Here is a 15,797-nt window from a genome sequence, read left to right on the forward strand (position 1 = left end):
TACTTTGGCAGCACATCTTTGTGTGTGAGAAAGTTTCACACTTCATCCACAAATTACTGCTGCACCAGGTCATAATGACAGATTACAGTGATACAGGAGGCAAAGGTTGAAGCTTCTCTGCCATTTATGTGACTACCATGAAGAGAAATAAATAAATATGATCACTAAGAAGATTTTATTTGCTCCTATTCACATGTTCTCAGGGGAACACACACTTCACACACACTTCCAAAAACCTTGCGGTCCCCCAGACACTGATCGTGATTCAATTTACAGTTGCGGAAGATCTAAAAGACTGAATGTTTAGGAAAGACTCCGATTGCTGCTCAACACCAGAATATGGAGTAATTAATTCTCTATTTTGGGAAATATTTGTGTTTATTATACGCAGCCTTGGTTGTATTTAATTTAATGTCTTCAGAGAGCTACAAGTTCAGCATTAATGCTAACAGGTTGCTAACACAAGCATGAAATCAACTCAAACAGCCCCCGTCATTTTAACATCCTCTTCCTTTTACTCCCTCTTCTTCCTCTCAGTGGGACACATGATTATGCTTACCTGACAGCTCCCCTTTGTGATGCTGCAGCTCTGAGACTTTTACATTGACTTCAAGTCTAACCGTTTTTTGTACTTTATTTTAAGCTCCAAGTCTGCCGAGCACTAAAAATATTAGACGGCGCGCAGTCAATATTGAAACTTTTACACATGTATAAAAGAAGACACTGTAAAGAGAAAAGGGCACCCTTATACTAAACCATCAAAAGCCTCTCTCTCTTCTCTTTATCAGCAGCACTGCCGAGGGACACGGATGCATCGTTTGACAGAATAGCTCTCGTTTTGACGGCAATAAAAGTAGACAGGAGTGTCAAACACAGTAGGTATTATAGAATCAGATAAAGGAAAGAAAACCTTGTCAAATACAACATGAAAAAGCACCAACAAGGCTCAGAGCGGTAAAAAAAAAAAGCCTCACACACGATGCCACTGCTAATCTAGGTGCCACACCGAATGAAAACGTCCCCTCTGCCGCCATGAAACCTCAACAGAAACAGAGGACGGCATTAGTATTAAAAAACACACACTCATAAAATTAGCAAACATTAAAACCTGTTGGATAATAATAATCTTGACTGGAGTTTAAAACACACACACACACACAACGAGATGATTAAATTGGAGCACTACATCAGTGTAAATAAATTTTAATTTCACATGCTCTGGCTTAGACACAGCTCAATAAATACCAAGTAGCAGAAACCCAAGCAGCCGTAGGTCTGCGCCTGCACTCTATAGTGCCTCTCACAATGCATAATATAGACATTGCACATACAACAAATGTACTGTTTGGGAAATCTTTTGTTGGAGGAACACAAAGATGGAAAATGATCTGAAAGACGGATTTTTCAGCACGTCTGCTGCAAGTACACCGACTAAAGAAAGACAAGGGTCAGTCCATGACTCCTAAAATGGGCTTATTACTCATTGAGTGAAATGTTGGGGTTTGTGGAGTAAAACATTTAGTAAGTTTTTTTGCTAAACAGGCTGTTTCAACACAAGTTAGAGTTTGGTAGATTTTGTAGCTTAGCTAACTAATTTGCTATTTAGGACACACCAACAATGCCCTATGGATTTTGAAACATGAGCGGCAGCAGAAGGTGGCTGACTGTCCTGTCCGGGAAATGAATGAGAGGGAATCAAACGTGGCAAAGATCATGCTGATCACAGTGTGAGTCGGCTAGTTGGTGTATGTGTGGGAGTGTGTGTGTGCACTGTGTATTTGGAATACATTTTCTCATGTTATCTGAAATGTTTTATTATGTGTGACTTCTGTGTTTTTGATTGCGGAGATTCTGTGGCTGCCCTAAATTACAGATTGTACACAAAAAATATATATAAACAGAAAACCCACAAATCTAGGCTACTACTAGGCTTTGTTATTTGATTCTTGTAAAAATAAATAATTATTCAAATATCATTTAACATTTGATGTACAGTACTGAAGTGCTTAAACTCCAGCAGAAATAGTGTTAACATATACAAAAACAATTGTTTGTGCCTCATCATACTTTTTAGTTTAGTTTGCCTTGAAATCCATGCCTTAGCCTTGGCAGGCTAATCTATGCACACACACTGTAGTGGCCATTTTTATCCAAGGTGACCTGATCAGCCCAGCTGGTAAAAAAAATGTTTATATCTGCTGTATTGAACCAAGCACCAATGCCAAAATACTAATAGTTGTGCTGGTAATTAGCACAAGCGTGTACGTACACACACAGAGACACACGAACACACAACACACACACACAAGTGCGCACATACAGGTGAGCACACGCCCACCAGCGGATAGGGAGCTCCTGTTGTCACTGTTGCTCATGACATGCTAGTTGGATAGACTGAACTACGCTAAGCTAAGCTACGCAAACGGTAGCAAATGCAACTAAATGCATACCTGGAGAGCATCAATCAAGCATACTTAAGGGTCAAAATGTGTGCCGAGTATGAAAAATGCGTACATGTTGGCAGGTCTGTTATATGACTTCCTGTGAGTCACTTTGAGTTGCCTTGTCTATGAATGCAGGTGAAATGCATACATAAACTTGCCTTACCTTCTCCTTCTCCATATCATTCTGGTCCATCTTGATTTGTTCAGTCCAAAGAATCTTATTCCTTTTTTTCCTTTAGTTGTTTCCTCTTTTCTGTTCTTGAGTGTGACCAGTGGTTTGCATGTTGTTGTGAAGCCTCCGGAGTTTTCTTGGCATGGCTTGATGTCGTGAAATGGTTCTTCTCTTCACCATGGACAGAATCCTGCCATCATCCACTTGAGTTGTTCTGTAGTAGTCCTCCAGGTTTTTTGCCGTTGCTGAGCATCCTTTTGAGAATGTTCCAGACTGTTGTATTGTCCCCTCCCAGTGTTTTTGCTGTCTCTCTGATGGGTTTGTTTCCTCCTCCTTCACTTGCCTTGACACCTCTTCAGACCTCATGTTGAGGCTTGATTAGGTCATGGGGTAACGAGGGAACAGGACACACCTGGCCATGCAACTGCTCTGCCATTTGTTCCATTATATATATGAGCCACCGAAAATGTATGCTAGTTTAAAATCAGCTATAATTCCTGTATTGGTAATCCCACACTTTTGTCAAAACCCTTAATTAAAAAAAAAAAAAACTTGACTTCACACACATCGAAGTTTCATTCCCAAACCGGTCCTTTTTTCAGGAAGGAAAAGCAGCTCTTACGATGCCATTTTGTTGGGTATAAGTTCAGGTATATTGGTATGTTACCAGAAAACACTTCACTTGAACAATATGTTTCATTCAAACGTCTATTGGGCTCTACAAAATAAATGTTGCAAACGTTGATTGCGTGATGAAAATGATTTCCATATCTCTCTTTACTGGCTGCAGCTAGGCTCTGTCCTCTGAAAAACCTGTCTGGTAACTTTTGGCAGCATCTTCCTGCCTGTGCTGAGACTACTTACCTACTAGCAGTGTAAGTCAGTAGGTCGCTGCTGCCGTTGTACATTAGCTTCAGATAACTACGGATAAAATTGGTACAGTCTTTATTTTTGTCCCTCTGGGCTTGTGCCACTCCTGGGTAAACTTGTACAGAGACTGTTCAGTAGCTCTTGCCTTTATGAGGTCCAGGGTGTACACCAGTCCCACAATGTGTGCATACGATCCTGGCGAGCTAGAATATAAGCGGGATAAACTAATGATTCATTTAGTAGTTCATTCTATAGCTATCGCTATGTGTTGTTATTGCTATTGTAGCATGCATCAGGCTTCTTTTTCACCCATGCGGTGCACGAACATAGTTGATAAATGATCACTGCTTCTCAGGAGTGTATAAACAGCACATGCGGTGTCTGCTGCTTGCACAGGCACCAGTGTGCTTTTGCATCAGTTTTGATAATAGTGTCTGATTGTTGACAAATAATTTCATGGATATACCCTTAAAAGCATGCAGTCCCCTCTGCCTGGCTCTTTCTGATAATCTATAGTTTACCAAAAATTGTCCATAATTCCCTTTGGAATATCTGTCGCTAGCATTGCTAAAATGTTGGCCTATGCTAAGTGTGTGAAAGCTTGCCCGGCATAGCAACTGTAACTAAGGACATATCTAATCAGGGTGGGGTTTCCGTAAGGTCAATTCCCTCAAATGGTAGAACCCATCTAATCTTTTGCAATGTAGGTCAGATGAATGAAGAATGAATTAGTGTCAAAATTATTTTTCCCATCCAACCGCCGATTTAGCCACTCCGTTACCTTTATGTAAGGAGACAATGCACACTAGTGTTTCAATAGATGCTCCTCTGTCTGCTCCTCTTCTGGATAAAGCTGGGGTCTCAGCAACTTTATGACTGAACCTCTAAAAACCAGGGAGGGATCGTTCTGCTTAAGAACGCTGTTGCCTGTATTGTTTCTTTATTTGTCTGTCAATCATAAACCGTCACTGTCTAGTGGCTCGCCCATCAAGCATGCAATGCTGGGAACCAGCGTGACTCCACACGTCCTACACCGCCCCTGTGGACACGTACCATAAATCATCAAATTGATGACAAGTAATAATGATCTCTAGCATTGATTGTGGTTATAATTCCTGATTTTTTTTCATCTGCTGACCGAATGTTGAGTCGAGCTGCAAGTACGTGTGTGACTCTTGCCTTATGTGTGCTATCTGATAAAGAACACAAAGCAGCAAAGATCTAAAGCATATATTCACACGGCAGGAACACTATCCAGCTTGTACTGCTTCCTTTCTTCCTTTCTTTTTTTTTTTTGTTGACCGAAAACTTTCTTTGAAAAATGTGGTTAAGCAGTAGAGCGGGGTTAAAGGTAGAATGGATTGGCTCCTTGGGGAAAAAGAGGGGCATTACAAAGCTGGGCTGAGCAGGAAAGGTAGGTAAGTAGGACAGTGTCCCTTTAAAAAGCAGTAACAAGTGTGAGGCATACATTTTTAGTGCCTTTACAGAAGAAGAGTATAGAGCTACCGAGATGGGAGGCGGTGATATAAGAGGTGTGAGGGTTTTTAAAGCAATGTAAAGGCAGCTCAGTGGAACATAATCCAAAAAGGCCTTTTGTTCTCTTTGCAACGTGATACTATTGGTTCATGAAAAAGCACTTCAATTGAGCGACTGTATTGAGTGGCTGCGTGAATTTGATTTCATTCCAAACAGCATTTCTAATCCATATTCTGCTCAGGTGTCACCAAAGATGAAATGCAATTAATGGACCTCATCAATCTGTTATAACATCCTGCACATGAGAAGAAAAAAAAAACACTGGAGCTGAAAACCAGGCCACCAAGAAGAATACTTACAATCAAAGCTGCCGACTCAAAGTATTTGCTCTTCATATTACTCACACAACAGATCCCCACCTGGGAGCAGGGTTGCCTTTTTAAACACTCAATGTCAATGAAAGCCTGCACCTAACACGACACACGAAGCTTCAATCCGCCCCCTCCCACCAACCTCCCTGTTTTTAACCACAACTTAGATAGTGTCATAAATGTTTTAGGAGCAGCAGAACAATATGGAAACAAAAAAAGGGGATAAATACCCACCAAAAAGAGACCCCCCAAAAAATATGTTTTCAATACATAATCAGCATCATAGCAGCTCTGTTTACACTGCGGCCGCCGCGGCGCTTTTCCCCTCTTCCTCCAACAAACAGGAGGAGAGGGGGTCGAATAATAATAATAAAAAAATAGAGGAAGGAAATATATTTTGCATATTATTTTAAGTAACTGTTCAAATTTCATTTCAGAATGGTAATCCACAAAACAAATATGTAGCGGCATATTTTAAAAAGGGAGGCACCGCTCGCTTCAATTTCCTATTGTGGTGTTACGCCGTGTGTTTGCTCTTTGTGTCTGTTTGAATTGATTTGCACAGCTCGGCAGACAAGGGCTGAATGCTCAGACCAAGAATCCATAATTTCATATGATCTGATAGTTCTGCAGTATTACATTGATTTTTTTTCCTCTCCCCCCTCCCTCTCTCTCTCTTTGGTGTTGGTGTTAACAAACAAGCTGAGGTACCTGCGCTCAAGCATCCAGAGGAGAGTATAAAAAAAGCATTTTGTTCAGGCTAAGGTGATAATGTGGGGACAGGGACATGTTTGTTTGAGGAAGGGGATATGTTTGTTATGTGTTGTTACATGAAGAAGTGCTTCCTATCCGTTTAGCCCAAGGGCTACAGTGTCTGCACAATATCAAGAGTTGCAGACTTATCTGTAGCTAGTTAGGTATGCACGTAATGACCATACAGGTAAGTGCCTGATGCCTCACAGTACAGTAGATTAAGCAGATTAGATAGCGGTTGTGATGAAGATGAATGATCCACTCACTGTACTCTACTGTAGGTCTGTAGCCCTAGTTGAAGGAGGAAGAAGTGAAGCTCTTTTCCAGTTTATAGGTTTGAATTTAACATGTTCTCCAACATCATGCAATTTAATTACTATTTATTACTCTACCCATGTCAGGTGTGAGTTCATGAGAACCCAAATGCAGACAACAAAAAGGCAAGTGTTGAACAAAAAGTGCCCCCTTATATAAATCTCCCCCAAAAAACACAAAAATACAAGGAATAACAGAAGACAGCAAGACCAACAGAATCAACCCAAACCATGGCACAAGTAATCCAAAGGATGACTGGGAAACAGGACACAGGGAACACGAGGTAACATCACAGACGAACTGACGAAGTTCACACAGGTAAACACAATCAGGGCGGGGCAGATAATCACAAAGGGAAACAAAACAAGCAAAACACTTCCTGCTTACTATCTCTGAGAGCTGCACATATGTAGCAGAGCCTTAAAAGTAACAAAACATTTCAAATACTGTAGGCCGATGCAACACGAGCACCTCTGAAATCATCTAAAGTCTTGGAGTATGTCACTAATGACGGTTTACTATTCTATTCTTGCTATTTACTTACTTATTTTATATTTCTAACCTGTTATGGAGTATACATGGAGCACCTGGAATGCAAGCAATTTCACCCTGGGATCTAGTATTTCTGATTCTGTTTCTGGTTTACCCTGTGCGATTTTTAGTGATCTTATAAGGCCATTGCATGACACACTATGTGATGTGAATCTGATAAACTTTGGTATGACGTCAAATTTGATGCGTGCACATTGTACGATGACCATTTACTGAATCACAGGCGATCACAGGAGGAGGAGGACATGGGTGCGGAGTGACAGGTTGTAGCAGCTGTCACACTGTAAGATAGTCATCCTAAATCTTTGGTCGCAAGGCGCTGACAACGACCGTCGTGGAACCTGCCTCACAGTGCGACGTAAGACCACCGATCTGCAACAGCCCAAAATCGCACAGTGTAAACTGGGCTTAAGAGAAGGGAAACAAAGACAGAACTTGTTTGGCATGACAGTACATTTGTTATGCTGGATGACAAAGCCTTCTGGTGTAATGGCAATTGACAGTATGGATTCAGGCTGCCCACATAAATCTCTTTTATATGGTCTATGGACTTATCTTAGTGACAAAGTTAGCTTGATAGCTAGCTATCCAGTAGCCTGCCCAGACATACCTATTCACTCTCTGTAAAAAGGGTCTCTTCCCTTCACAGCCAGTTCCAATTGGTACAATATCACACCAATTGCATTGGTTTATCAGAAATGGGCGGGCCTTATGCAGAATTGCTAATAACACTATGGATTTGAAAACTTTCACAGCAAAAACAAGTCATGCACCAGTCACCTGTATCTCCTATGGAGACTCAGGTCCTTTAACGTCTGCCAGACCATGCTGCAGATGTTTTACCACTCGGCGGTCTCCGGCGTCATCTTCTACGCTGTAGTGTGCTGGGGCAGCAGGATGAAGACGGCCGACACCAACAGACTCAACAAGCTCATAAGGAAGGCTGGCTCAGTCCTGGGAGTGGAGCTGGAGTCTGTGGTGGAGGTGAAGGAGAGGAGGATACTGAGGAAACTCCTCCGTGTTCTTAACCACACGTCTCACCCCCTGCATGACACACTGCTGTCCTACAGGAGCACATTCAGTGGTAGACTGAGACTACCGAGGAGCAGCACAGAACGCCACAGGAGGTCCTTCCTGCCAGTGGCCATCAGACTCTATAACTCCTCCCCTTTCTGTAGGGAGAGGAGCTAGATAATAGTCTTTATTTGTATCCATGCATCATATATTGTGCTCATACTGCGTACTGTACTTCTGATTTGGATTATAGTGACACTTATACTCATACTCTGTACTTAACTGCATTTAATGTTGTTTTGCCTTCCACCTTGTGTTTCATAAAGACATTTTCAGACATGCTAGTTTTATTAAACTTTATTAAAATTATTTTATCTTGTACACAGAAAGAAAATAATTTATCTAAACATTTGTTTAGAAAATTCAGAGCCCATTTTCCTCTGTTGAATCTCCTACATTCCTCCAGGTTTGATGGTCTCCTGGCATGGACACTGGTCTTTGGAACACTCTACAGAATTCCAATCAGATTTAAGTCAGGGCTTGGTGCTACCCAATCAATCAATTCTTATGGATATTCAGATAACCATCTTTATTTATGATTCCTTCCACTCTCACAAGATTCCCAGTTCCAGATGCACTGAAGCATCACCACAGCATTATACCTCCACCGCCGTGTTGGACTGTGGAAACTGTGTTCTTTGGGTTATACACCTTGTCTCCAAACTAAGGCAACATCTCTGAGGCCAAAGATATCTAGTTTCATCTGGCCAAAAGGCACACTTCCAGTATACATAATCTGTTTCAGGTTGTCCCTATCATACTTCAGTCTGGCTTGAACTCGTCTTTGCTGCAGAAGTGGGGTTTTCCTGGCACTCCATTCCTGTGCAGGACTGTATTCTGTATTATTTACAGACTTAGTTAAATCCTTCACTAGTGTCTTGGCGATTGTTCTAGGCTCTTTAGACCAATCTCTCACTAGTTGTCTCTCCAAATGTTTAGTTTCCTACCTCTTGTTCTGCACTGTCTTTGAATTTATTAATAGTAACTCTCACACCAGTTCTTGTAACTTAGAAGCTCTTTGATAAACTCGTATATACTTCTCCTGCTTTGTAGGGATTAACAATCTTTTTCACACCTAAACTTGTTTCTTTCACTTCACTGAATATCTAATTATAAAAGAAAACCAGAAGTGAACACAACTGGCAGAAAAACAGGTTCTCGGTTGCAATTTTCTCCTCCAGCGTAACAACGACCTAAATCATATATATATATATATATTTCTTTGCTCTACTAACTTCATCATATATCATATGTATAGTGCCTAAGGTGATAAGGATATACTGTAGAAAAATATGGACAGACCTTCCATATTATTTGTTACTTGTGTATTTCCAATTAGCTGTTTTGAGTCAGTCTCTGCCTAAACTCCTGATTCATCCAAATATAAACAAAGAGGTGAAGTAAGAGTGGAGCTGAGGTGGCCATACCAGTAGGAAAGCAGCAACTGTGCAATTAGCACCTGTTGTCACTCAAAGCAGTCATGATGTTGCTATTTTTCTATTAAAATTATTTTAAAATTTTATTAAGAAAAAAAGTTTTTGGTGATTTTTTGTAGGTATAGATATTTGTTAAAATGCTAGGTGGCATAAAGCATATAAATGATGTTATATGCTAACTCCCCATGGATGGGGGTTGGGTGGATTTTTTTTTTAAATAAACTGCATGTGACTAAATAAACATTTAGGTATGCAGAGATGGCTGCATAAGCTGTCGTCAACCCTCGTTCTACTGCAGAGACTAAGATCTCTTACAGCCCAGACAAACAGCACCTTATCAAGAAAACTGAACGGCAGGAAAAATGCATGTTGCATGATTTATATGAAGCAAAACAAGAATAAAACATATTTGCACTGTGCACTGAAACAAATGAGGTTTCACTCTATATCAGGAAAATCAATACAATAACAGGCTCTGTGCGCTACGCACCCTGTGTGCATGCTTAATAAGAACTACTCTCCTGCTCTGAAGATACAGCTGGCAAAGTTACACATTATGATATCTGGATTTTTTTTTTTTCTTTCCTCAAACTCCATTCTGAAGCCCCTCTTTTGGGATTTGGTTTGAGAAGTAGGGTGTTAAGTACTAAAACCACAGTTCAGAAGAGGCTTATGTTAAAAGAGTCATCCTGAGACACTCACCCACCGCCTTAAAAAGAGGGAAAGAGAGGGAGAACGATGATGCTATCACCTCCCTTAACTCCTGTACACACCCCCGCCGACTCCCTGCAATCCATTTCCACCTGCCGTCAACTTGCACCGCACCTGTCACAGACTTATATAAATACTTATCTCCAGCTAGCCGGGCAGGCAAACACCTTAGAGGGAAGGCTTTTAGGTGGGCACGTGTGTGTGTGTAGGTGTTTTGTAGAAGAAAGAGACAATCAAAGAGAGCGGGAAGTAAGTCAACGATGAAGAGAAGAGATGAGGATAGAAAGGAGCCATCGGGTTGAAAAGCGGTAATATCCTCTGAGCACGCACTTATCAGTGGGGCGACAAAGCACAGTGAAGCCCAGGTATTAGCCTTCCCTCTTCCTGTCTCACTCACTTTTCCTCTCATTCTCCCACCGCGTACCTCTCTTCCACCGCCCGTCTATTTTAAGCCATTCCTTCAACACGCCGTGTCAAACAAGCCTGAAATCCCTGCTAATACTAGTTACCCCTGAAACACTGATCTTACCGCTTTCGTTAGACAAGTCCCCCCCACACACACACACACATACACTCACACACACACACACACACACACTTCCAACAGGGGGAAAAAAAAAGTTAAAAAGTGTTTTGACATTGCTTTTACATTTTGAGCCCATTAAATCCCAGGATCTGTCTCACTTCTACCTGGATTTTTTTTTTTTTATTCTCACAGATAAGCCAAATTAATATGAACTCACCGGGGCCGGTTTTAAATGCTTTGTGTTATCCAAAGCCCTGCGCTCCATCTCCCTCTCGCTCGCACTCTCTCAAAGTTATCATGGGGCCCGTGATAGCCTTTAAACAAGCAAGGTGAAGTGCTTTAATTAAAACTAGCAGCATTCCATGGGAAAAAGGAAAGAGAAACAGAGAGGAGGCATGAGGAGATGGGGGCTGTGGTGGGGACTTTATAATTTATCATACCAAAGGGCTTTCCCCACTGGTGGCTAAAGGAAGACGCAGCTACTTTTTTCTCTTAAGTGGAGGCATGAAAGATGGCCGCTCACCTAACAATGAAAGCTTTTTTATGTATGGCTGCACGTGCAGGGCAACAATATATTCCTCGTACGTTCTTAGACGGATGGTCTCACTCTTAAAAGTACTGATGCAAAAATCAAGATTCAAAATGGGTCTGTGTGCTCCTTCTGATGTTAAGTGCAATGGTGCACATAACATCAGGGCGACCCCCCCCACCCCCCTATGCAAGCCATGTAAATCAATCTGAGTTATATTGCACTAAACTTTATGCAATATACCCTCAGCTTTCATTGCTTCTATAATGCACATTTACATACCAGTCTACACAAACATACATGGATAGCAGTACATACCCACACACACACACACACCCTTACTCACATATAAGAAATCTATTGAGTGTATTTCTCCTTGCCAAGGGTTTTTTTTTCTGACTCAAAGATAATACAATTCCTTTTTTTTTCTTATTTCCTCACAATACATCTTTCAGTTCTGCCTTTTCCGTGCATGAAATTCATTTTCTAATGGAAATATTTGTTTTGTAAATCAAATATGTATTATGCACAGAATGCAAAGCACAAATTAAATTATGTTAATGAAATGAAAGAGATATGAAATGCATATTTCATGGACAAAACATAACCCTGCCGAACAGCCATTTCTTGATAAAATCTTTAAACACAATCTCATTCGGAGAAAGACATATTGCCATGGCAGATAGCACCTCATTAAAATGGTCTCCTTTAATATCAGTGCTTAGTATATATGGGATTGTAAATAACCACTGGGGAAGAGGAACCAATAATGAAATACTGTCTTTAATAGCTTGCCATTGATGTCAGCATAAAAAGTCTACTAGAGGAATATTGGAAATTGGGTGTGCACACACATAGTCAAAAGCTGTAAATGATTGCATATTTAAATAGAGCTGACTAAGGAAAAGATGATATAGATATTATTAATAGGCAGAAAATTATGCTGACCTTACATAATTCCACACAAAAAAAGCCCGGACTGTTTTAAATTTTATATTGGTTACACTTAATGAATAATAGATTCTGTAGCTGTTGTTGTGCAGTCCATGATGTTAATAAAAGCCTAAGAATAGGAGCCCTGCTCTGCCCAGCCGACTAGCAAATGAACTAGACTGGCTTTTCAGCAGAAATAAATACAGCAATAAATACAAAAGGAGGGGGACGGGGTGGAAGGAAGTTGTGGGGGTGAGGGCAAAGAAAACAAGAGAAAACAGGGGGAATGATAGTAGGAGGGGGGGGTGGAAATTGAAATACGGAGAATAGGATAGGAAGCACACTTACAGTACAATGTCTTTAAGGTTTGAGGGGGATTTATGCATTTATTCTTCTATTCAGAACATACTGGATCTAATTGTCCTGACTACAAATTTACTTATATATTTGCTCACAATACATAGGCCGCCATTAAAGTAAATCCGATTTTGTAATCATATACATTTATTTATTTCTCCCTTCTGGTGGTTGTGTGGTTTAAGTCATGCTTCTCGAAACAAATTAGGTCATATGAAAAATAACGTGCAGAAACAATTGCCAGGACCCATACTGGTTTCAAAGGTCCAAAGTCCCATAAAAGCTCATTCACATGGGAAATGCATCTCACACCCATCTTGTCACATATCTGACGCCTGTGGTCACTGACCCACCTGCATGAAAAGTAGGAGAGATGATGGAGGTCACTCCACTTATGCACTTAAGTCTGACTGACTACACACTGCAGCATTTTTGACTCTGACCTGACCCCTACATATTAGGGACAGCCTAATTTTTGTGGTTTGTCATGACTGACTGTTTGTGCATTTAATCCTCAAGTGTGGTGTCAACACAATTATTTTACCGCTTACGATCAACTGAGAGCCTTCCCAGATCAGGCTTACCCACAAAAGCCAATGAGAGCATGCAGGCTGGGGAGCATCATCAAATGGATGTTGTATGCTTTGTAGCTAACAAATGGCAGCAATCAGAACACAACACCCAATGGACTGTATAAAAAAACACCAACAGCAAGTGTGCCTTTATAAATGGGGCTGGCAAGGGAAAGGCATGAGTAGAAAATACAGCAGCACTGGATATAACAGGTGAATGAATGTGCTAATTCTAACAAACACATTTTAGCATCACTTGTTATGCATTACAGCAAGAAATATGTCCGCCTGTTTTCAGAGCTATAATACTAAAAATCACTTACATCCTTCTTATATCTGTGGTCTCTCATAGCTGGTCAATTTTCAAAATAAAACACCACCCGTAGACTCTGACTCATACGTCACAGGTCAGTCACAGGTAAAGACGTTCCCACAGTTTTTCTCTGAAGCCTACCAAAGCTGCCACATGGGCAACACATGGCCCATGTGGCACATGTGAATTATAAACACACACATGTGAAGGGGTGAGGAGGAGACAGAGGAGTGACAGTATGTCACCGTTAGGATTAAGTGACCGAAAAGGAACAACTGTCATGGCATCTATTCCTGCAGCTAAAGCACTTCCAATGAAGTCTATCAGACACTTAAAACTGACATCAAAGTGCTACCTTTGGCTTCAAAATACAGGACATGGAACATATCTGTAGGTTGTACAGTCAGAAGCTGCTTTAATGCGAAGATGAAAGGAAGAAATGAAGGAATGGATGCTGGTATAAGATGGTGGTATAATAGAAGACAGATGTTACTAGTAGACTGTCAAAAAAGCACAGGGAGATAAACACTTTCCCTTAGTTCATATTACACAGCTGGTAAATAAGAAAGGTATGATTCTAGGAAGATCCGAGCCCCCTATGATAGATGCTGCAGTCTGAAAAAAAAACAAAATCCAATTTCACTGTGTATATAACAGACACCTTTAAATGTAAGGTGTAATATAAATGTAATCCAGATATAATCCTTTTACAAGACAGGTTATTCTTGGATATAAAAGACCACTGAGAGACAGCAGGGAGGAAATGATGAGGCTCTCTGGAGTCCATGCAGAGTCTGTATCCGGAGGAAGGATTCATTGCAGGAGGAGAAGGCGGCTGGTCTGAGTACCAGTGAGGAGGAAGGTTTGTGGAAGAGCGGGCCCATTCTTGACAGGAGGTCATCACACACAGTCACTTTATATCAACCTCACTTTACACGCTTAATTTACCTCTCGGTCCTTTTCTTCTTCTTCTTCCTCTTCTTCCTCCATCACCCCTGAAATTTCCCCCTTACTCCTCCCTACCTCACATCTTTGTCTGTCTTTCTGGTCAAAGTGGACAGGCTGTCCTGATCGTTACAACACAAATGAAGCCAACTGCTACATCCACATTACTCCACAACACTCTTTTAATCGTGGCACACTTTCTAAATGATCAATGTTTGTATAGCTTTGAACCTATGTTTTGTATCATTAGGGTTATAAATTTCACAGTTGGTGTGAAATTCATCAAAAGTAAATGGCAAAGAAGCTTGTTGCTGCATCTACAAAATGATTCCCCCAGCCTTGGTGGTTAATGCCAGACAGTGAGGCACACTTCTATGGCCTGCTTCAGAGGACTGGCAGCAGGATCAAGACAGACCTAAAGCCTACATACGGTGCAAGGCAAATGCTCTAACATGAAATATCCAATTTTTCATGACATGATCGCATTTGTTTTTTCCGCACATAAATGTATCAGCCATTTATTTCTTTTTATTAAACTGGGTTGGGTCAACAGTATGAACACTGCACACAGAAACACAGTGACAGACACACTGAAACCTTTGTTAAACCTTATATAAAGAAAAAACTTTGGAAATCCAGACCTATGGCGAGAGGTGAGCCCTAAACAGTCGAGTCTAAGGTAAGAACTTAGCTAGCTGCACCTTAGCCTTAGCAAACCATGTTTATTGAATAGGGCTGCAACCATTAGTCAACTAATCATCATCACATGGCATGCAATGATTGGCGGTTTGGGTGCAAGAGGTCCTGGGTATGGAACCGTCTCTTAGGACAGTGTGGAGTAACTGTGTAGATATGGCGGTAATGCGCTTCGGGCAGATGTGGAAATGAGCAGACTTACACACACTTTTTCAAAGCATGAACCGAGGGCTTCGGCCCAAGATCTTTAGCTTTATGCAGTGAAGCGGCAAATTAGCGGTCCAAAGTAGTCGACTATTAGTGGACTAGTCATTAAGGTAGTTGATGACTAGTCGACTATTGAAATAGTCATTAGTTGCAGCCCTATTAATGGACACCCTGCTAACACTAATGCTAACAGTTTAGTCCTACTTATCCCGGGCTTGCTTATTGGTGACTTTATCATTTCAGGTATTTAAGAGATTAGACTGGACGAAATTACATGTTTTAAATGAAAGATGAACCAATTGAGATGCATCCTCATTATATTTTTATAATCTATTCCATTGGTTATTGATGATCCTGAGCAATTATCATTTCATAAATAAATAAATAATAAAAAACAACAGCTCAGTTTACAGTTTCTAGTCAATGATAAAAAACATTTTTTTTTAGATTTCTCAATAAATATTCAAGTCTGTTCTTGCATGTGTTACATTGTTACATAATTTGCAGTGCTACACTGTGTATTGATCCATATTGTTACATGCAGT

The sequence above is a fragment of the Parambassis ranga genome, chromosome 3 (genome assembly GCF_900634625.1).
Source record: "Parambassis ranga chromosome 3, fParRan2.1, whole genome shotgun sequence".
Taxonomy (NCBI): domain Eukaryota; kingdom Metazoa; phylum Chordata; class Actinopteri; family Ambassidae; genus Parambassis; species Parambassis ranga.